Source organism: Pteropus medius, unplaced genomic scaffold (genome assembly GCF_902729225.1).
Source record: "Pteropus medius unplaced genomic scaffold, Ma_sr-lr_union100, whole genome shotgun sequence".
NCBI lineage: Eukaryota > Metazoa > Chordata > Mammalia > Chiroptera > Pteropodidae > Pteropus > Pteropus medius.
Window position 1 is genome coordinate 3347298 of NW_024349505.1, and position 25611 is coordinate 3372908.

Below are 25611 nucleotides of genomic sequence, written 5' to 3' on the forward strand. Positions count from 1 at the left end.
GAGAAAGGAGGCTTTTAGTATTGTCAGGATAGCTTCATTGAGAAGCTGACATTTATGCAGAAGCTTGCAGAAAATGAGTGTTAACCATGTGCGTGTATGGCCAAGAGCATACCAAGCAGAGGGAGTATTTTTATGTCTGGTGTGTTCCAAAAATAGGGAAGGCAGTTTAGCCAAAAGGATTGTTGTAGGAGATGAGGTCAGAGTGCTAGGAAGGAACAAGTTATTTAGAGCTTTACAGGCCATTATAATTTTTTGTTTGTTTGTTTTAACTTTCAGGGAAATGGGAAGCTGTTGGATAACTTCTGAGGAGAGAAATAGTAGTCACTGATAAAGATTTTATCACTTTGACAACTGCAGAGGCAAAAGTAAATGATGAGAAAATATTTTGTGTCTTTTACAATATTCCAAGGAAAAGATTTTGGTGCTTACATCTAGTATCCATGGAGATAATTGAAATTTATTTTGATGGTAGAGCCAGCAAATGTCCTAGTTGATTGAAGAAGAAATATGAATTAAAGAAGGGAAGTCAGGAGGCTGCTAGGCCTCTGGTCTAGCAACTGTAAGAATGGAGTTGCAGTCACCTGTGATTGGGAATTCTACAGGTGAATCAAACTTCAGGGATAGGTGAAGGTGTGAAGTTTAGTGTTGGAAAAGTTAAATCAGAGGTGTCTATTTAACATCTAACTAGAAGTATATAGTTAGCAGTTAGGCAACTGGTATGGAATTAAGGTTGGTGCAGCAAATGTAAATTTGGAAGTTTTTTATATAGAACTGGCACTGAAGTCGACAAAATCACAAAGGATATGGAAATAAATAATAAAGACAAGAGGTCAAGTAGTGAGCTCTGGGAATTACATTAAAAGGTAAAGAAGTAGGGAGGATCAAGTAAAGACACTTGAGAATGTATCATCATCACTGAAGAATAAGGAAGATCAAGAGCACATGGTATTCTAGATGAAGAATTAACTACAGACTAACCTGAAAAGTCCAAGATGTAAAGGGACTGTAGGATTTGACTATAATATCCTAGCTTTAATTATGCATAACCAATAGACAAGTCTAGTCAGTATAGACATTCTTAAATCTAAAAGTATGTATATATATCAGTATATTTTGAGTAAGTCCATCTTCAGCTAAGATGATAGTAATTACAAAATCTCTGTTTTGTATGATTAATATAGTTTTGGGGAGAGGAGGAAAGAAGGTGATCATTGACCATAAGTGTTATTTCTAAGTATTTTAGTAAAATATGAGGCTAGAAATTGAAAAGGATATTTGCAGTTTTCAGAAAATATTTGTCGTCTCAGGAACAAGTAACAGCTCCAAAGCACTTCTGTACCAATGTGACTTGTTTTTCTATTTTTCTTTTTTTTGAATCCTCTTTAGAAAACCTTTAATTGGTGTGAAGTAGTTACTTTCAGGTCTAACTTACATGTTCAAGGTTGTCTTTGCTCTGATCTCACCTGTTTTTCAGAAGATACTCATGACTACCTCTCAGCTAATTGTTTTGGTTGGGAAACTGAAAATTGAGTTAGGAAAAGAAATAGATGGTGTTAGACTAGGATACATTCCCATAAGCAATATCATTATGAAATGAAACTTTTAATTTTTCTCTCAAAAAACTTTTTCTTCTCAACTTGAAGACTTATTTTGTCCTATTTTTCTTCATATTTATTTGAATTTAGTCATTGAGTCCTGATGCATCATCTGTCCATAAAACATTTCTTAAACCTGTTCAGGCATTTACATTTTTAATCAGATTATTTTAAAATTTAGTTAACTCTCAGCTTTTGAAATTTATTCCTTCTGTTTTTCTTTGAGCACTTCAAAATCATGGAATGTTTTTGATTCTTCTTTGTGATGCAATATCCAGTGCAGGTCTTGGGATGTAATATATGATAAAAAAATTTTTGTTGAATGAGTTAATGGTTCTGACTTTCATCATCAAAATCAATATTCTTGAAATATCTTTCTAATAAGCCTTCCTATCGTGTGTTGTATTAGAAATGTCTTAGGCTGCACCTCACATTTTACTGGCTCACATTATATACCAGACATTGTACCACAGATAGTTTTTAAAAGGCACAACCTAACAAAATTTCCCAACAGCTGAGGTGCTTGTCTAATGTTCTACACCAATGCTTCTCTGATCCATTATGTGAGGTGTTGCTAGGAACTACATGACGCTCGTGTATGTGCAGCCTAGAAGTATGGCAAAGTGAATATGTCATGGCTCAGTCATTGCGCAATGGAGGAAAAGGTAAATATATGTTCCCACCTTCTGTTGCTTAGGTAGGAAGTACTGACACACATCATACACATTCCTTCAGTAGGTTCTGGTGAAATCCAGCTACAATAGTCTATTGTGGTGACCAAATTTGAGATTATACTTCTATTATTTTTTCCTTCTTCCTTGTTTTTCTCTCTCCAGACTCCACTTATGATCCATGGGATCTCTTTGCAAAATAAACTATGGCATTTATGTAGTCTCTTGTTAGAAGTTCTCCTCTTTGTAGAAAATACAAACTAAGACATGTGTTCTTCTGCTTGTACATACTTGATCCATTGTATAGGTACTAGTAGGTCAAGTTTCAGAAAATATAACAATCACTGTGCCTTTTTTCTGCCTAGAAAATGTCTGGGCTCTTCACCTCCATCCACATAGATACCATGCCCTAGTGTAGAAACAGGAATTCAAACAGCTATGTTTGTCAGCTTGCCAAGTTATGTCAAGCTAAGTTGGCATATGTTAATAAAATGGCAAATGTTGTTTAATTGCCATTTTATTAAGATTACATTTTTTTCTCCAAGATAATAACTTTCTTAAAGGCAATAAATAAATTATTTGATTAAAAAATTCTTTCTTATAGAGCCTAGCAAAGTGTCGTCACACTTTAGGAACTGAATAGTTCTTTATGAGTTAAATTAATGTTAACCTTTTTGGAGGACTTCTATAAAATTCTAAATCCTGTTGAAACCCTATATTTTGAGAAAAACAGCCTTGCAAATAGATAATAAAATTACAAATGTGACCTGGTAGCTCTAGAACATTTTATGCTGTTTCATAAGGAATTTCATTATTCTCAGAGGCAGATAAATATTAGAAACATCATACCAAATACAGCAGATTACAGTAGAAATATCATTGTTTTTTGAGACATGTGACATGGATTACATTTTGTTTTTTATTTGGTGAATCATCTCTCTTAAATGCTGATTCCTCCATCTTGGTAATGGGAAATCAAAAATGGTCTTTTCTGCTAGAGAGGGTGCTGTTGAGTGCAAAAAATGTTTGTAAAATCTGTTATCTGTATAGATATAAAATAAAAGTTATTATTATACATAAAGCTTTCCTCAAGGTTTATGTTTGGAATTCATTGCACTATTTGTTAATAAGTAGTTTTTAAAAAGCCTGACCATATCTAGGTATAATTTAAAAAATTTTTTTATAAATAATATTTCTCTATTTAAAAAGAAAAAACCCTACTCTCAAAAATTTTTAACTTAACACAAGGATACTATAAGAAACACAATTACTTTATTATTACATTTGTTATAAGTATTTTTCAATTCAATAATTTACTTCCTGGGATGGGGAATAAGAAGAAAAGGAGAAGGGAATTAAGAAATACAAACTTGCAGTTATGAAATAAGTCAGGGAAATGAAATATGTAGTATATGAAATATAGTCGATAATATAATAACTATGTAGAGTGACAAATGGTTGGTTAGACATTGTGGTGATCACTTTGTAAGGTGATCAAACATAAGGTGATCAAACATAAATGTTTGATCACACTATTTGGTACACCTGAAAATTAAAATATATATATAAATAAAAATTAATTTCCATAAAAACTGAAAAGTAGAAAAAGTTACAAATTTCTCTTTCAATTTTACATTTGGATGTTAAGCTGACATCAGTTAGGTGTGTTAGACAAACCGTACCATACAAAGCCCACCAGCACAAATGAATGTAATATTTAATGAAACAAATGAAAAATTTAATGAAACAAAAAATGTAAATAGTTATTGTTATACTAATTATTTTTATCTTTGGGAGCAAGTAGTATATAAATATATAGTAATAGTAATAATATGTAAATAATTAGTTGTTTTCTGTTATATTTTTATAGAGTTTTATAGAGCATTATATGTTTTCTTACCTTAGATTCATTGTGAGTTGTATTGTTGTTTTTCCTTTTTAATCTTCATAGCTCTATTTTTAAATACTAGTGAAAGGAAAAAATAAGCTTTCTAACATAATCAACTAAGTTTTGAGATTCCATGCCTACCATAAACTCGTTTGGTACTTCAGACATTTTTGATATTTCTTCAGTGGGGACCTGGGACATGAATGATTCAATGGACCAAAGAAATATTGAGCAAGCCTAAACTGCCTGCCTGCCTGACCATAGGGAGATAACTGCAGTTAATGTACATGTTTAATCATGAGACAGAAGGTAATAAAATCTACTAAAGAAAAAACAAAACAATAAACTTGTTTAAAATTGAATGCTTTAAAATATTGAAACATTCCATCCTTCTTTCAGTCAGACTCAAATATGAGGAGAAAAAGTATCCATCATGTCTAATAAATGTGTATGTCTAACTCAGTAAATGGCTTCAAGAAATTGCTCCAAAATTAAGGGGAAAGAAGAAATGTACAGCTACAAAATGTCAGGGTGTTTGGAAATAATGCTATCTCCACATTCCAGGCACTACAGTTCAGTTGAGTTTAGAATAAACTTATATATACTGAAAAAGCATTATATACATTTTTAAAAATTAGAAAATAAAAAGAACATAAATGTCCTCAAACATTGAAACAAGACAAAATGTGAAAATTCTCGATATATGCATGCTTATAAATCACAGTAAGAAATTCTACCTTTTACATTATAAGATTTCCTTACACATCAACTACACCATTGTGCCTGGAAATTTCACTTTTAGATTTCTGTCAATTGGAAATACAATGTCTTAAAAGAGGATGATAGATAAAATGACCTAAACTCAGAAGATTTGAATAAAGGGAGAATTCTTAAAATAATTTTATTTTTTTCTATTTCTGCTACTGAAACACCTCAATTCTTTTTACATTAGGAAAAGTTATATGAAACAGATTTCTACCATTTGTATATCACAGATTCAGTGATATATAACCTGATTATTCAACAGTCCAAATTCCAAATAATCTTTTTTTTAAACTACAACAATTCAACAAATATAATTTGTGTGCTTATGTTATTTTTTGCTCTGATTTGGACCTTAATTGTCATATGAGCAAACGGAAATCATTATTATACTAGCAGTACTTATTGTCCTATGGAGACAATTATTAATTCAACAATCAGATAGATTTACCACAGGAAAATACAGTGGAAGAATTTTAAAGCAGATCTAACTGACTCCAAAGACTTGGATCACAACTAGCGTGTCTGTGAATTCTGGTAACTTGCCCCAAGTTCTGACTTTCAACTCTCTAAAAATTTCTGATCTGGCTCTTTCTCTCCTTAGATGAAGTGCCCTGATTAAAAATAAGTCTTTTTTGTTTGTTTTATTCTCATATTATAACATCTTATTGCTAGTTTTTATAGTCTTCAATATATCTATTTAAGATAAGATTAGATCTATGTTGTTTTATTTTTAGTACTAAGGGCATAGAAAATATCAGAGCATGTTCTATTTAACAAAGGAGGGACTACAGATATCTTGACTTTTCAAGGACTAACTATAGAAGCAAGATGTATTGGATGATTTGTAGAATGCTTGCTATTACATTGGTCTATAAGAATTAAAAAATATATATTATCATTAAAATTGTAACATTATTTTTTAGGGAAACCTCCAGAATTCCATATTACTTGGGCAATTTAATTTTTAAAATCTTTATTTTTATTATAGTAGATTTTTGTAATTAAATAATAAGAGAAAGATTTGTAAATTTACTCTGAATCAAAAAACAATCTTGAATAAACTTTTTATAAAACATGGACCCTATTAGAGAAGAACTCATCATTGGTAATGACATGAACAAAATAGTCTTACATCAGAAAATATACTTTCGGGAGTTTGAAAAATTAAAATATAGATATTAAATAAAGCCACTTAAGATGCATAGTATATTTTGTTTTCTTGCTTAAAATATTATTTTCTATATTTCTTTCATTAAAAATGTTGTAACAGATTCTGTAGAAAACCTTTGATATATAGCATTATGTGCTTATTATGACTTTGAAACATTAGGTTTTCAGAGGGCTATTTTGAGTCTCAGTGAAGTCTTGTAGAAGAAGATTTTATGAATTTAACAATTATGATCAAAAGTTGTAGAACTTCATTTATTCTAAAATAGATAATGATGTCTGAAAATTTACTGTTAACAGTAAAAAAGTCACTGAAAAAGTTCTGAAAAAGATGACAGTATATTCTTGATTTGCCTCTTCTTAATCTTCTATCTATTGTGATTAGTTACTTAAAATTCAGATATATGAGACATAATTGAAGTTCTAGAGCAGATTAACCACTTTTATCTACTTCGAAATAATGTTTATGTAGAACTTTGTGTAAGATTTGCTTTTGTAATAACTTGAAAGCAAAAATATGAAGGAAATTTAAATTCCATCGATATCTGTACCTGATTGTGCCTTATCAATAGACTTACCTGTCATTTCTTAATGTGAATACAATTATTTGGCAACTTTTTTTCCCACCACAATATTAGATATATAATTTCAAGAGACATGTGTTAGTTATTTTTGTAGTTCCAGCACCTGATATAGTATCAGACACATAATAGAAACTGTTGATATTTAGATTAAACGAGTTCATTATTATCTATGCAAAAATAATGAGGAGTAATAATTTGTTTTAAAACTTTTTAAGACAGAGCAACATAAGTAACAATAATAAAATAGTAAATATGATAGATTGTCTAATATATAACAGATAGTCTATTGGATTTTTTCTAGTTATTATTTGTTCCTTGTCACCACCACCATCTCTTCCCACTTAATTTAGGTGTTTATATTTAAATAAATTTGTAAGCTAATTGCCAATATTCAAATCTTAATGTATCTGATTCCCAAAATTATGTTTCAATTCTATATCCTTAATTCTTTTTTCACTTTGCTAATAATTAACACAGAAGATGCCACCAAATTACCCAATTATCTCAACTTGATAGGGTATAACTACAAGAAAATTCTCTTTTTCACCATTTATTTTTCTAACTGTATCTTGTCAATCTATCTCTTCCTTAATGGGCAGCAGAACATTTAATGACATCTTGAGCATATTCCATAAATTCACATCATTTTCAATTATTAAAAGTTCACCCAGTTTTCAACTTCAAAATTATATCTGATTCTCAAAAAATGTTCCTCCACCCCAACCCCTTTCCAACACACATGCACTGCTTGCTCAGTTTGTCCCTTCGGTACCTGAAGAGAAGAAGAAGCTATGGTTTGCTCTTCTACTCTACTTCCCTCCTGTCTTGGAATAACAGTGTACTACCTGACCTGGTTCTGGCTTAATACCACCTTATACATTTTTAAGGTAAATTCCTCTGGTATTGTAAGCTTGGAGGCAGGTAGGAGGAAAAGACGTGTGTCATAATTAAACAATTCAATTAATTGTTGATTGCATTGCTTTTGTGGTTAATGTTGACTGGACCGTTGTTGTCCTCTAGGCAACAGACTTATAAATTGTTTTCTTTGAAGGAGCAGTTGGATAATTTGTAGAATTTCCAACTTTGTATTAAATGCTTCCAATGCCCCTTGAGTCCTGACACTAGCAGTACACTTTTCTGTATTCTCCTTTTCCAGTTGCCAACAAGATAGCTTAAGCCCAGATGGAAAATTAACACACAATTATACACACACATACACACACACACACACACACACACACACACACACACACACACACATATATATAACATATTGTTGAATTGTACACTTGAAACATTTAATAAAAGATTAACACACAGAAAACTCTCATATCCTTTCTTATATCCTTTCTACACCAAAAGATAGTCTTATACACTACTTAATTGCCATTTTTATTTTAATTTAAAAAAATATTTTCTCCTTTTCAAATAAGTGTTAGATCTTTTATCAAAGTCAGCCGTTCATGAAAAATTCTAGCTGAAAATAATATGCCAATCTTTGATTTTTACTGGTGCCGCCAATCTCTATAAGTAGCTCTCTTGAAGCCTCCAGATTTTGTCTTAAGTTTGAAATAGACACAGTGTGTGTGCACGTTGGGGGAATGGTGGCAAGTACTCTTTTCCGGGCCTCAAATTTGATGTTTCTTTTTAGACTCTGAGTAACGTTTAGGGTTATCTGACTCCGTACAATCATCTCTGAATGTGCTTTAAGGAAGGAGCATTAACTCAATTTTTTGTAGATCCTATTATCTCTTTACAAAGAGATATTTAAAACCTCATGATTGTTGGGCAAGAATAATCTCTCCATACATTATCATACATATGTGTACCAAAAGTGATATGTGGGATATTTTTATATGATACAGATGGGCATTTTTAAAGGTGTAATGGAGATATATCCATTTTAATATACTGAAATAAATATAACTGGCATAGAAAACTCATGATTTTTTAGACACTGTAGCCTAGAATGAACCTAACTTTTTAAGAGTTGATTTAATTTTATTTTTTTAAAAGTGTTAAGAAATATTAATTGTTACAAAAATTATAAGGATGGCATGTGAATTAACAAAGGCTAGTATCAGACAAGTCTGTTTTAAAGTAAATTCAAATACAATAGCCAGTAAAGCTATTGCATTTTTAATCAAGCAAACCAGAAACATATTGTCTACAAATTGAACTTTAAATAAATGTTCATTTTTGAAAAATGAGACTAGAGTGATAACCTCTGGTAATTCATATGCTTCCATATCTCAAGTTAAGACTAAACACAAGTTTTCTCTTGCAGTTCAATCCTAACAGATATATAGTTTAAAATGTTATTTTTTATATTCCAAAATTTTTAAATTAGAAAAATATTAAATCTCATAGATTATTATCAATAACTCGAAGTTTAGTAATGTGGTATCATCTTTTCTTTACAGAGAGTCCAAGTGCACAGATAAATGTTACTCAAAAGGCTTTGATGGGATATCTCTGATATGCAAAGCATAATTCCTGACACTGGAAATACAAACATAAATAACACAGGATATTTGCCTTCAAATGTGTTTATAATCTTATAGGGAAAAGAGACAAGATTTTTAAAGAAATTGTATAAAGGAAAGAAGTATAAAGTACAGAGGGCTGATTGAAACTAAAACAGGCACATGATATGTTTTGCATAACTTCCATTCCAAGGGAGTGATCAACACTTGTTTTATGTGTAGACACGAGTGATGTAGAAGACTCTAAAGAGTTATGAGAAAGATAAACTGACCTAAACTTGAAAAATGGCTTAAAGTGAATACATGAATGACACAGAGGATAAGACCACTGGCTTCAGGAATTCACGTAGATTTCACAGAGAAAGAAAATATCAGACTAGTGGTTCTTTTTACATTAGAGCCAGTGGATGGGCATAAGAAATTCATGACCATTTTTAATAAAAATAGTAGAACTGTCAAGAAACATAATATTGTTCGAGAAAGTAATAAATTCTCTCTTTGAAATAGATTCAAATGGAAAATGGATGACCAAAGAAACACAGGCACCATGTTGCTAGGATATTTTAGGCATCAGAGAAGAGTGTGGTCTTAATGGCCTCTAAAACACTATTAGTAATTTTGGCACTGTGATATCTCATTAGTACAGCAGATAAAATAAATTAAAATATTTGCTCCTGGAGTTCTTGTATGTATTCGTCTCTGAAATATAGATCATAGATTGATATAAATATCACAGCCTAACAGTGCTAAAATTGGCCCTTTTGAATACAGTGGTAAATTCAAATAATCAAGACTGCGCTAGACAAATAAAAAAGAATGAGCATATGAATATACAGTCTTTTACAAGGAAGCATATATATATATATGTGTATATATATATGGAGTTCACATATATATGTGTATTATATGTATATACACATACACAAATGCGTATGTATTCTATGTGATAATGCTTTATGAAGCAATAGCTAGGGCTATTTGACCACATACCTAGATATGAACAGTCATGACAATTTAATCATAATATATGATAAATCTATGCTGGGCTCAAAATAAATTTTAAAATTTCCATCATGAATATAGGTTGCAGTGCAATGTGTGACAGATTTTGTTGAGGAACAATAAAGAAAAATTATATTAAAAGCCATTTTGTGAGTTTTGTAAACCAGAGGAAGGAAATCTTTCTGCCAAAGCCATCTGACCTCAGTGAATCTGAAATGTAATTTTAAAATAAATTTATTGCAGCCAAAAAAGAACAAGATGAATGTCAGAAAACAAACTGTGTGTCATGTAATGAATAAGGAATAAAGATATCAGATTATTCTGAATTATTGAATAATTTTTGTGTGAACAACTTCCATTAGAAAGTAAACTTAGAGTAATACTTTGGGAATTAATAGAATTGGATTGGGGACACTGGTCCAGTTTATATGGGGAAGCCAATTGAAGACAGAGATATGTTTATAAAGACAGAAATGAGTTCTGTAAAATCTCATTTGTTACAATGTATTAAAATAGTGCTTAAAATGTATTTTTGTACGTCAGGAGTACAAGGATCGAGCCACTTTGAGGGTGTTATCAAAATAAAAGAAATGTGAACAAAAAATGCATTTATCTGTTAAAAGATCTCACAGAATTAAAGACTAAGTCATTGGGTAATTTGATTTCCTCTTTTCTCTCCTCTTTTTGCTATACGATTTTAAGTCTAATTGGAAATCTAAGTTATTACCATTCACAGAGTAGGCTCAAATATTTCTTGTAAAAATAATTGAAAGACTGAATCAATGTATTGCTATATTACAAATTTTTTTTTAATGTCAGATATTTTATGTTCTATATTTGGCTTATAACCCTGGAAAGATCTCAAGTGACTATTTTATTTAATTTTAATTTTAATTTAATTTAATTTAATTTAATTTAATTTAATTTATTTATTTGTAATCAGTATAGTTCTCATTAATAAACATTATAATAGAGTCATAAACCTGTGAGCTTTATGAAACTGTTACTTATTACTATCTATGGTAAACTTTAGTGCTCTGCGACAGCACAAAGAATGGCCTTTCAAATTTATTTACTAAAACATTCCACAGTCATATAATTCTGTAATAAGTGTTCTTGAACACTTGTTTACTGCAAAATAGCAATAGCATGGACTATAGAGACTATAGAGGTTATGAAAGATCAAGATGAATTTCCATCCTCTGCTTAGAAAACAAAGAATTTATAATATAAAGATGTTATAAATAAGACAATATATTTCAGGTCTCTATTGTATATATTGTGCAAAATGCCTACCTACCTTGTGTCTGTGCTATAGTCGCTTGAGGGATCTTCCCATTACTGTCTATCTAAAATGTTCCAATGATCGTTATAATTTTATGCTATTCTAAACAGATAATTTAATACACTCCAAGTTTTAACTAAATGATTTATTTATCTTCATGGAATCTTGGCTTTATCCTTAAAACTACTTTGCCTACTTTTTTTGCTATAATGCTGCTCAAAAATTAGTATTATTTTTCTTCCAAGCTTTTATACCTTCATTTTTATACCTTTATTTCTCTCCCTCTAGAGAGAAGTAGAGTAATTATTCTAGAGAGGACTAGAGTAATTCTATAGGCTCAGGCAATTGAAGCCTATGTATTTTTGTCTTTTTCTTTTCTAATTTATTGTAAAATATTTTAAGACTGACAGAAGAATGGCAATGAGTACCTATATTGCCAACGACCAACTTAAAAATTATTTGGATTCCCTGTGTAGTCTTCCGCCATCAAACCTCATCAGTGCCCTGTTTGCTGATATAAACATTATCTAGAAGTTTTTTAAAATTTTCATGGCTTTATAAGTATTTTAATTCAATTTATATGTATTTTAAGAGTTATGTATGTTTCTGAATGCTATCTAAATATTATAATGGATATATTTCTGAAATTATGTGCCATTCATTTTATTTATATTGATCCCTTTTTCTCTTCCTTCTTTCAGCTTTAATGGAGGTATAATTGACAAAAAATCTTTATATATTTAATGAGTAATGTGATCATTTGATATACATATACGCCGTGAAGTGATTATCACAATCAAGCTAATTATCACATCATCTCATATAGTTATCATTATTTGGTGTGATGAGAACACTTAAGATCTACTCTCAGCAACTCTTAAGTATACAATACAGTATTATTGACTATATATGCCATGCTGTAGATCTCTAGAACTTAGATCTCTAGAACTTATTCATCTTAAAATTGAAAGTTTGTACCTTTTAACTAACATCTCTACATTTTCCCAGCCCTTGACTACCATTCTATTCTGTTTCTTTGAGTCAGGTTTTCATATTCCACATATAAGTAATACTATGCAGTGTGTATTTGTCTGCATCTGTCTTATTTTGCTAAGCATAATGTTCTCCAGGTTTTTCCAGGTTGTCACAAATGGCAGGATTTTTTATGGCTGAATAATATTACGCTGTGTATATAATATAATGATATACTATATAATGATATAATATATAATAAAATATACAATGTAATAATGTGATATAAATAATGTTATATATAACGATATACATCACATTTTTTAATTCATCCATCGACAGATACTTAAGTTGTTTTTATGTCTTGGCTATTGTGAATAATACCACAATGAACATGGAAGTGCAGATATGTCTTCAAGATACTGATTTCCTTTGTATATATGCGTACCCAGAAGTGAGATTTCTAAATTATGTGGTTGTTCTATTTTTAATTTTTTGAGGAACTTCCATGGTGGCTGTACCAATTTACATCCTATCAACATGTACAAGGATTCCCTTATTTCCACACCCTTGCCAATATTAGTTACATATCTAAATCTAGTTCATTTGGTTTTTTATTAATGCTGTATAGTATTGCACTTATCAATATTTCACAGTTTATTAACTAAATCTATTGTTGATGGTCTTTTATATTCTATTTTTGATAAAAATATGATTCTACATATCCTCATGTATGTAAGAGATTATTTAAAACATAATTGGAACTACTATGGCATTTAATATGAGCATGTTCAATTTTATTAACTATAGTTCATTTTCCTTCAGAAAAGTTTACAAATTTTGTTTTGTTTTACTGCTATATTCTCAACACCTAAACCAGTACCTGACACATGGTAGGAATTATTTGATGAATAAATGAATAAATATTGACCATAAGTAGTGATTGTCAATCTTCTCTGACCATTTTCTAGGATTAGGACAAAATTGCAAATAGATCACATCTCCTATGTCTAAATATTTAAAAGTTATAATTAGGCTAATGAGCTGTTAAATAAAATAGATTCTATTCTTTTATCATGATTAACATGTACTTTTGAGTGACCTGAGTGGCCAGGTATTCCTTACATACATGGCTATATAGAAGAAGACAATTTCCTACCCCAAACCCAAGCCTATATCATGTCCCACTTTCTTTAACAACTTGGGTTGTATATATTGTATCCTCTCCCATACACATATAGACATCCCATTTCACAAGCTCAATCACTGTTAAAAGTCCCTGAAACATCTGCCTTTTGATCATTATCAGGATAAGAGAGTCAAAAATCAGAGGTGTGATTTTTCCTTTGTGGGATCATATCTTAGGAAGAGGCTAGCATAGGACGTGGAAGGTCTGCAAACTTTTTGGTAAGGAAGTCAGGTGTCCCAGTTTCCCGGAGACTTGTTTAGTAGAGTAGGTATGAGTTTCATGTGGGGTATATCCTTGCTTCTCTATATTATAAGAAAGACTTAGGCAAGTAGAAGGCCAGAGCAGGGACCTTCTTATCCATTGTTGTTTAAATATATGTGATAAATGACCATTATAGATTTTTTCTAATGTGTTTCATATTTTTTTTTTGTAATATACAAATGTTTGCTAGAAAAAAATGAGTTGAATAACAAAAGACATATGAATTACAAACAGGATTTTTTATTATGATTCTATAAAGAAAAAAATTATATTTCAGTAAATACAATTAGTACAATATAACAGAAAACTATAAGCACTGTTCATTGAAAGAGCACAAGCATACATAGGCAGTTAATGCAATGAATCACTGTTGTATAATGATTTTGTGGAATGTTTTGTCATTCTGCAATTGTAATTAAACAAAAATTATAAAAAATAATTATTCTTTATATTAAAGGTATATACACACTTTGAACAAATACTATGCCAATATTTAAAGTAGTTTTTAGTGTAACAAACAAACTTGCTTCTTGCTCATTGACTTATTTAATCTTGAATAGACTGATGGCAATGATATTCCCAGGGGATAATGTACATTTAAACTGTTTCTATATTTTCTTTTAAAACATTCATTGAAAATGATTTACAGTAATTCTCACACATATACATTGATAGGGTTTGTAGAAGAGATATAATGTCATTCATTTACAATAAAAGTACTGATTCTGTATTTTCAAAATTATTATTCAATTATTTGTCAGTAGCCAATTCCAATTATTTAATTTGTAAAGTTATATTTAAATTTATACCATTTAATAAAAGAAATGGATCTTAGATCCATAATTTCCCCTATGTATCCTTTTAATACATAACAAAATTAAATACAAAATTTCTATATATTTTATTTTAATGAAAAATAAAATTAAAAATATTTTGCTAAATTTTTATGGTGTTCAATGATAATTTCATAGATCATAACCTCTTTCTTTGATAATAATTGCTAAAAATTATGAAGCACATAATGATTTAGAGAAATTCTGTTTTGCTAACTTTGTTTTCGTCTTTGCATGTTTCATTATATTTTTGGAGGTGACATTGGTTAATAAAATTATATAGGTTACAAGTGTACAATTAATAATATATCTTCTCTATATTGCATTGTGTGTTCACCACCCAAAGTTAAATCTTATGTCACCATATGTTTGATCCTTTTTTCCTTTGAAGGCCACTAAACTGTTGTGTCTATGAATTTTTGTTTGTCTTTTCATTTGTTGCTTTCAGTTTTACATCACATGTATGAATGAAATCATGGTTTTCAACTTTTTCTGTCCGAATTATTTCACTTAGCATAATTATGTCAAGATCTATCCATGTTGTCACAAATGGCAGTATTTCATCTTTTTTTGTCTGAGTAACATTCCATCATACATATGTACTACATCTTCTTTATCCAATAATCTATCTAAATACACTTCAGTTGTTTCGGTGTCTTGGCTACCATGAATAATGCTGCAATGAATATCGGGGTGCATATATCATTATAAATAAATGTTTTCAAATTTTGGGAGGTAGATACAGATTTACAGCCATTCCCATCAAAATCCCAATAGCATTTTTTTAAATAAATAAAAAAAATTAATCAGATTTATATGGAATTACAAAAGACCACAAATAGCCAAAACAATCCTGAGAAAAAATAAGGCCAGATATATCACACTGACTCACTTCAAATTATACTATAAAGCTACAATAATCAAAACAGCATGGTATTGGAGGGGGGGAAGACACACAGATCAATGGAACAGAATTGAGAGCCCAGAAATAAACCCACATGTATATGGGCAAATAATTTTCTACAAAGGACCCAAAAACATACAATGGAGAAAAGAAAAACTCTTCAATAAATGGTCCTGGGAAAATTGGAAAGCCACATGCAAAAGAAAGAAACTCGACTGCTGTCTGTACCATACACCAAAAATAACTCAAAATGGATCAAAGACATAAATATGACTTAAAACAATAAATTTCACAGAAGAAAATAAAAGTACTAAACTCATGGACCTTGGATTTAGAGAGGATTTTATGACTCTGACCTCAAAGGCAAGGGAAGTAAAAGCAAAAATAAACAAATGCAACTATATCAAACTAAAAAGATTCTGCACAGCAAAAGAAATCATCAACATGACAAGACAGGGGCAACCAACCGAATGGGAAAAGATATTTGCAAACAATGCCTCCAATAAAGGGCTAATATTTAAAATATATAAAGAATTCATACAGCTCAACAACAACACAAAAACCAATCCAATTAAAACATAGGCAGAGGACCTGAACAGACACTTCTCCCAAGACATACAAATAACCAACAGATATATGAAAAGATGCTCAACTTCACGAGCTATTAGGGAAATGCAAATCAAACCCACAATGAGATACCACCTCATACCCACAAAAATAGCTGTCATCAACAAGAAAAGTAATAACAAGTGTTGGAAAGGTTGTGGGGGAAAAAGGAACCCTCATACACTGCTGGTGGGAATGTAAATTGATATAGCCACTGTGGAAAACAGTATGGAGGTTCCTCAAAAAATTAGAATCGAACAATCGTATAATCTAGCAATCCCTCTTCTGGGTGTCTTTGGATCTTATTTATCATTAAAAATAATTGTTGTCTCTTACTTTCATGGAAGTATTAAGATCATTAAAAATGCAAAATATAGGCAATGAAGCAAGTCTGGATGTAGTTTACATCATTAAACTATTAAGAACAATTTGGTTTCTTATCTTGCATAAACACAATATATTCTTTTTGAGTTCAAAATTTTCAGCATAGATTATCTCTGAATAACCACTGTAACACTGCATGTACATTTACAAGTATGTATGATTAGCTTTAATATAATAAAAGAAAAATCAAAGTGTATTAACTTTAAATAATTCATAAGTTTTACTATATTACCAAACAATGTCTTGTTTTCATTTTGGGAGCAGGGGAAGAGAATGGATCAAGGGGAGGAGCAAAACTTTCTCCATGAGAAAAGCAGTGCATTGATTTGTATTCCAGAAGCTGCACCATCAGTAGGTACTTCTAAAAAAACCTAAAATCCAAAGAAGTTTTATACACATTGGTGCTATAATTGATAAATTATCTTTAAAATATTAAACATTGTGGAGTGGTCCCACTTGATTAATTAATAAGCAGCTATTGACACATGGTACTCACTACATAATTTTGACAAGACCTAACTTTGTCTATACTCAGGGTGCCACAATAATGTCAAAATTGCTATAAAAGTTGTTTAGATTACTAAATTGGCAAAAGACATGGCAGTCTTAGCTTTAAAATGTCTGACTTGATTTTTATTTTTTTATTTAATGACACATGATTTTCATATATTAAATGTCACTTTTCATGCATACCTTTCGAAGCCCTTTAATATATGTAGAAAAAGTAAATTTTTATAGTTTAGACGAGTTGCATCGATTCAACATTGAAACTGATAAAACAACGTGTCAACATTGAGTTTCCATGGAAGCGATATTTATGCATTATTGAATAGCAATAAAAATACTCTGCTAACTTTTTTTAAGTGAGTTCATCTGCTACATTGCTGGCTAGGTTTTGAATACATTAAGATATAACATCACGGGAAAGTGGTATTTGAATTTCCTTTTTTGCTACCCTTTCTCCCAAAGATACCAAGAAAATATTTCTGATATAATCTGTGACTAATGTTGGCCATTTAATTATATAGATGTTGATATAAATATTTAATCTCAACAATTGGAAGTAATGCTTTAAGAAGCCACAAGCCACTAATGTTTTATTTGAAATATTAAACATCTTCTGTTGAATGTTTTTAAAACAGATTTATTGAGATATAATTCAAATATTATGTAATTACATTTAAAATATACAGTAGAGATGTTTTAAGTATTATGAATGTTGTGTAATCATCATAATAATATAATTTTAGAAAGTTGTTATCACCCTCAAAATGAAACCTATTTCCTTTAGCAGCCTTAAAACATTCTCTCTTTACCCACTATACCAGAAGTCAAACCTAGTCTACTTTTTGTCTTGATAGATGTGCCTATTCTGGAGCTTTCATGTAAATGGACTAATAAAATATGTGGTATATTATGACTGGCTTCTTTTGCTTAGCTTAATATCTTTAAGATTTATCCATATCGTAGCATGTATTAGCACTTCATTATTTTGTATGAATATATCAAACCCTATTTATCCAGTCATCAGTTGAAAGATATCAAATTTGTTTTCACCTTTTTGCTATTGTGAATGATCTGCTATAAATGTTTGTGTACAAGATTTTGCATGGATATTTGGTATTATTTCTCATGAGTCTATATTTAGGGCTAGAACTCCTATGTGTTGTACACAATGTCAAATTGCTATATATATGTAATTATATGTCACATAGATTTATGCCTGTTTTTTTCTATCAGTTTTTGCTTTTACATATAGATCCGGGATCCACTTTAATTTTTTATATATGGTGCAAAATAGGAATCCAAATCATTCTTGTACTTGTAGATATCTAGCTGCACCAACACTATTTGTTGAATAGACTTCTTTTCTTCATTGAATTGATTTGTCAACTTTGTCCAAAACCAATTAGCTACTTATTTCTGGATCTCAAGTTATTCCATTGATCTACATATTTACCCTTATGCCAGTACTACAATGTCTTGATTATTATAGCTTTGTAATAAATGTTGGAATTGGAAAGTGTGAGGCCTCAAACATTGTTCTTCTATATGAACACTGTTTGGCTACTTCAGATCCCTTAAAATTCCATGTGAATTTTATAATCAGCTTGTTAATTTCCTCAAAAGAGAGCTAATTTTTAAAGAGATTGTGTTGAATCTCTGTAATGCTTTGGGTAGTATTGTCAATGCGATAATATTTTGTCAGTGTGATAGGGTTATGGGTTACCCAGATATCTGGTTAAATCTGATTTCTGGGTGTGTCTGTGAAGGTGTTTCTGGAAGAGATTAACATTTTAATTGGCAGACTGAGTAAAGTTAATTGTTCTCCTCAATGTGGGTAGACATCATCTAATTCATTGAGGGCCTAAATAGAACAAAAAGGTGAAAAATAGGAGGATTACTCTTTTTCTTTGTCTGATTGCTTGAGTTGGGATGTAAATCTTCTCCTGCCCTCAGAAATCCTGGTTCTTAGGTTATCAGAATCAGACTAGAATGTGTATCCTTGTTTATTACTGCTTAGGCCTTCAAACTATATCATTGGCCTCCTTCATGGGTCTCCAGCTTACAGAGGGTAGATTGTGACACTTCTCAGCCTCTATAGCCGTGTTAGCCAAAACCTTATAATAAATAAATGTAAATAGAAATAGAAACAGAAAATCTTCTTTTGGTTCTGTTTCCTTTGGAGAACCTTGACTGATACAGCCATCTTAGCAATATTAAGTCCTCTAATCTATAAACATATGATGTCTTTCCATGTTTATTTCTTTAATTTATTTCAGCAATGTTTCATTGTTTTCACTACACAAATCTTGTACTTCTTTTGCTAAATTTATCCTTGATATTTTATTTTTTGATGCTATCGTAAATGGAATTATTCTTTTAACTACATTTTCAGATTGTTCATTTCAAGTATATAGAAACATATTAATTTGTATATATTGGTGTTGTATAATGTCACCTTGCTGACCCTGAAGTTATTAGTTCTAATAATTGCTTAATGAATTCCTCAGAATTTTTTATATACAGGATTATATTATCTATAAATAAGGATAGTTTTACTTCTTCCTTTCCAATTTGCCTGCCTTTTATTTCTTTTTCTTGCCTAATATCCCTGGCTAGAATCTGAAAGAAAGATGGACATATAAAGTGTTAAAATCTCGGATAGCATAAAGGTGGGACTAAGGCGCACAATAGTCACTGTAACCACCCCAGCAAAAGCCACAGTCAATTCTTATTAGGAGAACTATAATGGCCTCCATCCTGGTCTCCCACTATTTGCTCTTCTCACATACCAAACCATTTGGAACATTCCAGAGTACTTCTATAGAGACAGAAACCTCATCATGTCATATAAAAAAGAAAAATCTTCACTGTCCTTCCAGTGTAAAAGTTCAAGCTTGTACAGTATATAAGGAATGATTAAGCTTGATAATAATGCTGGGATTATGTGGGTAAAAGTAAATAATACACTATAGTATTAATATTAAATAAATATGCTTATATTTTGACTGTTTACTAGGTACTCATTAACAGGTGCTGCAACTTTAATGACTAATTATTCTCACAACAATTTGATAAGGTAAGTGCTATTTATCATTATGCTCATTTACAAATGAGAAGAATAAACACGAAGTTAAGATCTTAGGTTATAGAAGTCAAACTCATGTTTGTCTGATAGAAAAACCTTTAAAAAAAAGTCCTGAGTGATAATAATAACCCAAATTGCAATGGTTAATTCTCAAAATAATTGTCAAATAATGTATATCTGAGGCTCAAAAAGTCTATGTGACATGTCCAAGGTCTATAGAAAATGCTAACTTACAGCGAAAGTTTCTTTTCTAATCAATAAACAAAATGATCACAAATTTTAAGTTAGTTATTTAATGGCTTATGAAACATTTTACCTCTAGGTTATTTTTTTTTCCAAGCCAAGTTAGTGATGTGGAAAATTGATCTTTGGTGGCATAATGGGACTTATTATTGAAGATGACAGTATATGGTATTGAGTCTAAGAGCAGAGGCTTTGCTATCAGAAAGGTTGTATGACCTTGAATAAAATACTCGATTCCATTTCCTAATTTTTCAAATGATGTAAAGTAGATATAAAAATATGACCTGTAAATGCTATAATGGGAGATTCAATGAGATTATATATGCTAGAATTTAGCACTGTTGCTGACACATAGACTGATTAGATGATAACATTTTAATAATGACTAAATAATAAGGTAAGATGGGGCAATAATAAAGTATTAGCATTTATTTCACTCATTCAGCAAACACACATTGAGTATTTTGTTGGCAAAATGTGGTGAGGGGGTGGAAAATGAAAAATTCCACTTACCCTTTGTGGAGTTTAAATTAAAACAAACAAAATGCAAGAACACATAAATCAATATATTGTGTCAAATGCTATAAGTTAATGTATAAACAAGAACTGCAATAGCATGACTGGTTATGCTTGAGATAAGGATGGTTTTGAATGAAATGATGACAGTCAAGATAGGTCCAAGGTACAAAGAGTTTATTATGTTTTATATTAGCAAGGTCGAGTAGTGTGGATGAAGGCTCATATATAACGAGGGTGTAATCATAAGATGGTTAAAGTGAAGGGGTCAAAATAGGAAATGATGAATAATCTGGATGCAGGTCATAAATGTCTTTAAATATCTTAGGAATATTTTGAAGTTTAGCTGTAAGCAAAGGAGAGACACCAAAAGTTATATAATAAGTAAATGAGTATTTCACAAAGATAAATTTTATGGAATTGTGAACGAACTAGAGTTTGGTGACACTGGTGAAAGAGAAATCTACTAAAAGTCTGTTTAACTAGTTTAGGAAATAGATGATAAGAATAGTAACTATGATACTAATAATAAAGTTGTAAAGAGATAATAAATCTTATGGATATTAATGATTTATACATAACTAGATTTAATGTCATATTGGATTTGGAGGCCGACCATACTGAATATGTGGCTAGCATCAGGGTTTCTTTTTCAGAAAACTAAATGACTGTTGATGCCATTTAATCATGTTTTAAAGAGGAATCTATTTGGAAGAAAATAGATTAATAGATTTGTTTGAGCTGTGTTGATTTTAAGACACCTGTGGGATGGTCTCTAAAGATGTCCAATAGGCATTTGGAAATACAATAATGAAACTTAGAAGGAGTACTGAAGTTGGAAATACTGATTTGACAACTATTAATGTTAATGTGATAGTTGTAGCATGGACATAAATGATACTGTTAAGGCAGGATGCATAAGAAGTTATGACAGAATCTAACATGGAAGCTACAAGAGATTTACCAGTACTTTCTTGTCTTCCTGGTCATTCCTATTAATGTATAACTTGTGATAGGGAATTGATCTTAGCTTGTATCATTGGACTTAACTATCCAGAAGAATAGAAATTTTTGGTTATCTCCCTTCTTCTAGCTAATTATTTGTAAGTATTTTTCTTAATATTAATACTTTTTACATAGGTTTTTGAAATATAAACATATTTATATCACTACACTGGTGATAACAATAAAGCATAAATACACTCATTGATTTCCCAAATGTGTATGTGAAAATGCCTACATTAGAAGCATTTGTACTTCATAAGCCAGTTTAAAGAAATACACACACACACACATACACTTTCACGCAAACACTTCTGTGAGCCATCAGATTGGCAATTTAATTTTGCCTCGTAAGATAGCTAAAGGAAAAAAGCATGATATAAACCAAAAATCTAACATCCATTTTAATTATCGTTTTGCAAAATACATTTTAATATTACAAAAAGAAGAATAGCATACTATCAAAATTAGGAGGGTTCTTCCCAGGAAAGAACAATTTGAAACCATGAACTGGCAAAGCCCTTGCTATTGTTTTACTCATCTTACAGTTTGAACTCCTTTCGAAAGGTGACTTTCACTCTTCTTTCTGTGCAGAAGATTCCACAGTGTTTTTGTATTTCTCTCCTTAATGATACTTTCTCCAAAATGAAAAGTGTATTTATGGGAAAAGATACAATCTTAATAAAACAAATAAATTTATCATTGTTTTGATTTCTTTCCCTCAGGACATGCATTATGGCCTCTAACTTGAAGAAATAATTTTACTGACATTTATTCATAGTCACAGTCATTTTATACTTTATCTTTTTGCTTATGTATTATTAGTTAACTAAATAATTCCTTGAAGTTGTTTATATGACTCACTGTATTTTCCTCACTGCTTATAAGTCTAAATTGAAGGAGCATTATATTTTCCTCAGAAAAACAAACAGGATATTCACTGATTTCAAATACTCTCTCTCTCTCTTGTGTGTGTGTGTGCGTATGTGTATTCTTCAGGGATAATAAATATGTATAGGTCAAAAACTTACATCTAAATAAGAAAATAAAGAGTATTAGAAATGGAGGTAAAATAAAAATCTTTATCTTATTCTTAATTGCTTTAAAAGATAACTAACTCTTAAAATAGAATGTAATATTTCTTAGTGTTTGATAACATATATGAATGACCTTATAAGAACAATAGCACAATAAATAGGAGAGAGGAATAGGTGATACACCATTATTAAGGTCCTCATATAATATATGTAGCATTATAATGCCATTTAAAGGTAAGTACAGGTTATATAAAAATCTATATTACAAGTACTCTGAAAACTAAATAATAAAAACAACCACCCAACTTAAAAAAAAAAAAGCCAAAATATTTCAGCAGAATTTTTTTAAAAGAAGATATGGGGATGACAAATAAACATGAACATGATCAACAGCATTAGTCAACAGAGAAATGCAAATTAAAAATACATTGAGCAATCCTGCATTGCTAGTAGATATATGAAATGGTGATATTTTACTATTTAGGAACAGTTTAAAAGTTTCCTTAAAAGTTAAATATAAATTTACCATATGAGAAGAACTTCCACAAGGATGGAGTAAAGACCTTCAAATACCCACTCCTCCATAAATCAGTGAGAAAATTGGCCAAAACTGTCAAAATCAATCTTTGTTAGAACTTTGGCAATTAACCCAAAGCTTGTACTAATTCATTAAACATTTATTTTGAAAAATGGTGGAATCTCAAGATGAACAGTGAGGGTTTTTTTTTGTGTGTGGGTTTTTTTTTTTGTCATTTCATCCATATTCCATCATACATGTCCTTATTCCTGTCTCCACAGTAACACTGAAAATCAGTAGCCTTGGAAACACGGTAGCTATGGAAATAGGCAACCTAGCAAACACTGCAGGAAACAGAAGCATTTGGAGTACCCAAAAGCCCCAAACCAGAGAATTTGACTTCTATTTGACTTCTCTGGCAACTCCCTGTAAAATCTCTATTCTAAGTGCTTATCTTTTTTTGACACCTGACTCAGAACTTGCTCATTAAAGAAAACCCTGTCCTCGAGGGCTTTTGTTATACAAATCTTAGTGGCAATTGTTTAGCATTATAGTTGTCTGGGGTTGTGATACCAGTTGAAAAAAATAAGGGAACCAAAATCTTATCCAAAATATATGTACAGGAAGACCTGAGAGGGCTCCAAATTTTCATTTCTTTCTGAGCTTGAAGCCCCTGCATAAGTAGGAAGTAAAGGATAAGGAAGGGTTAAAAACTGCTTGATCATTTATGGCATATCTCCCCAGAACACATGGAGTCTTGGAGCAAAGAATGGGAAACTTATTGCTTGAGGACATTTAAGAAACCTCTGTCCAATCATTAGCAGATCAGTGTTTATCAAGCTGATACTTCAGCTGCCGTATACAACAAAGAATACAGATACTACAGAAGAATTTCATGGACTTTATTTAACAAACCAACAACAACAACATAACAAAGAGCAACAACACCAAACTGGAAACAACCCAGATGTTCATCAACTGGTGAAGAGATCAAGAAAAGATCAAATATCCATACAATGGAATATTGTTAAAAGGAATGAAGTATTGATGGCATGCTATAATATAGATGAAATCGTTTTGAGAAAAATCTCAAAATAATTACATTAAGTGAATGAAGCTGGATAAAAAATGAGTATATACTGTAAATAATTTTATTTCAATATTGTTTTAGAAAGTTCAAACTAACCTCTAATGTTAGAATGCAGATCGGTTGTTACCTAAGAAATGTAGGAGTGGTAGGGAAAAGAGGAAAAATGAGACTACAAATGGGCACAAAGAAACTTTTGGAGTAATTAATATATTCAATATTTTGACTGATGATGATTACATGGATATATACATTGGTCAAAACTTTTTAAAGATAAGGAATCTGTATATTCTCAAAGTTTCAAAAAATTATTAAACTACTTCCAAAAATGTCCCCAAAATCCTTCAAAAAAAATTTTTCCTTATCTTTCTTTTGCACTACTTACTGTTCATTATACTCTAATTTATATTTTAAGCCTTATCTTCAAAGTTGTATTATTTTCAACTACTACAGCTGTTCTTTCATCTGTTAATTGCCCTAGTCCTTTAACTTAATGAGAATTTAATACCTGTTTATCCAATGTATTTAATTAGCACTTTATAATTTTTAAGTGTTTTCAGATATAGTATGTTATTTGATCCTCACGAGGTTTTAATTATAAAGAACATTAACATACTTAGATTCTATTTTTGATCAGTAGATAAAATTTAAATACATGTGGTATTAATACTTTATAACTCAACTTAGTCATATTATTATTGTTTCTTTCAGTCTCTTATTATTCTATGATTTTAATGCTCATTAAAGATTTAATAATATTACCTACTTTGTATTATTACTGTTTTCCTGGCTATTGCTAATTACTTTTATTTATTTTCACATTTAATATTTATAGTATTATCCTGAACTGTTATCATGTTTTTATTTTATACATGAAGAAATTGAGGCTTATTATAGGCAAAATAATGTTCTTCAATTGATATGTAAGATACATATTGAGTTTAGCTTGATTTGAAGGTCAATTCTTCTAAATTCTAAACTATTATTATATCATTTGACTCTCATGCAGTGTTAAACTGCTTTTT

The 25611-nt window shown here is 30.5% G+C and overlaps 1 long non-coding RNA gene across 1 annotated transcript in view; it reads left to right on the plus strand.

Annotated features, from left to right (window-relative positions):
* Positions 1–17024, plus strand: part of LOC120618097 (uncharacterized) — a 495615-nt gene extending 478591 nt beyond the window's left edge. Inside the window, exon 4 of the long non-coding RNA XR_005657143.1 lies at positions 16857–17024. This is a non-coding gene — a long non-coding RNA (uncharacterized LOC120618097). The remainder of the gene's footprint in view (positions 1–16856) is intronic.
* Positions 17025–25611: the final 8587 nt, after the last annotated feature.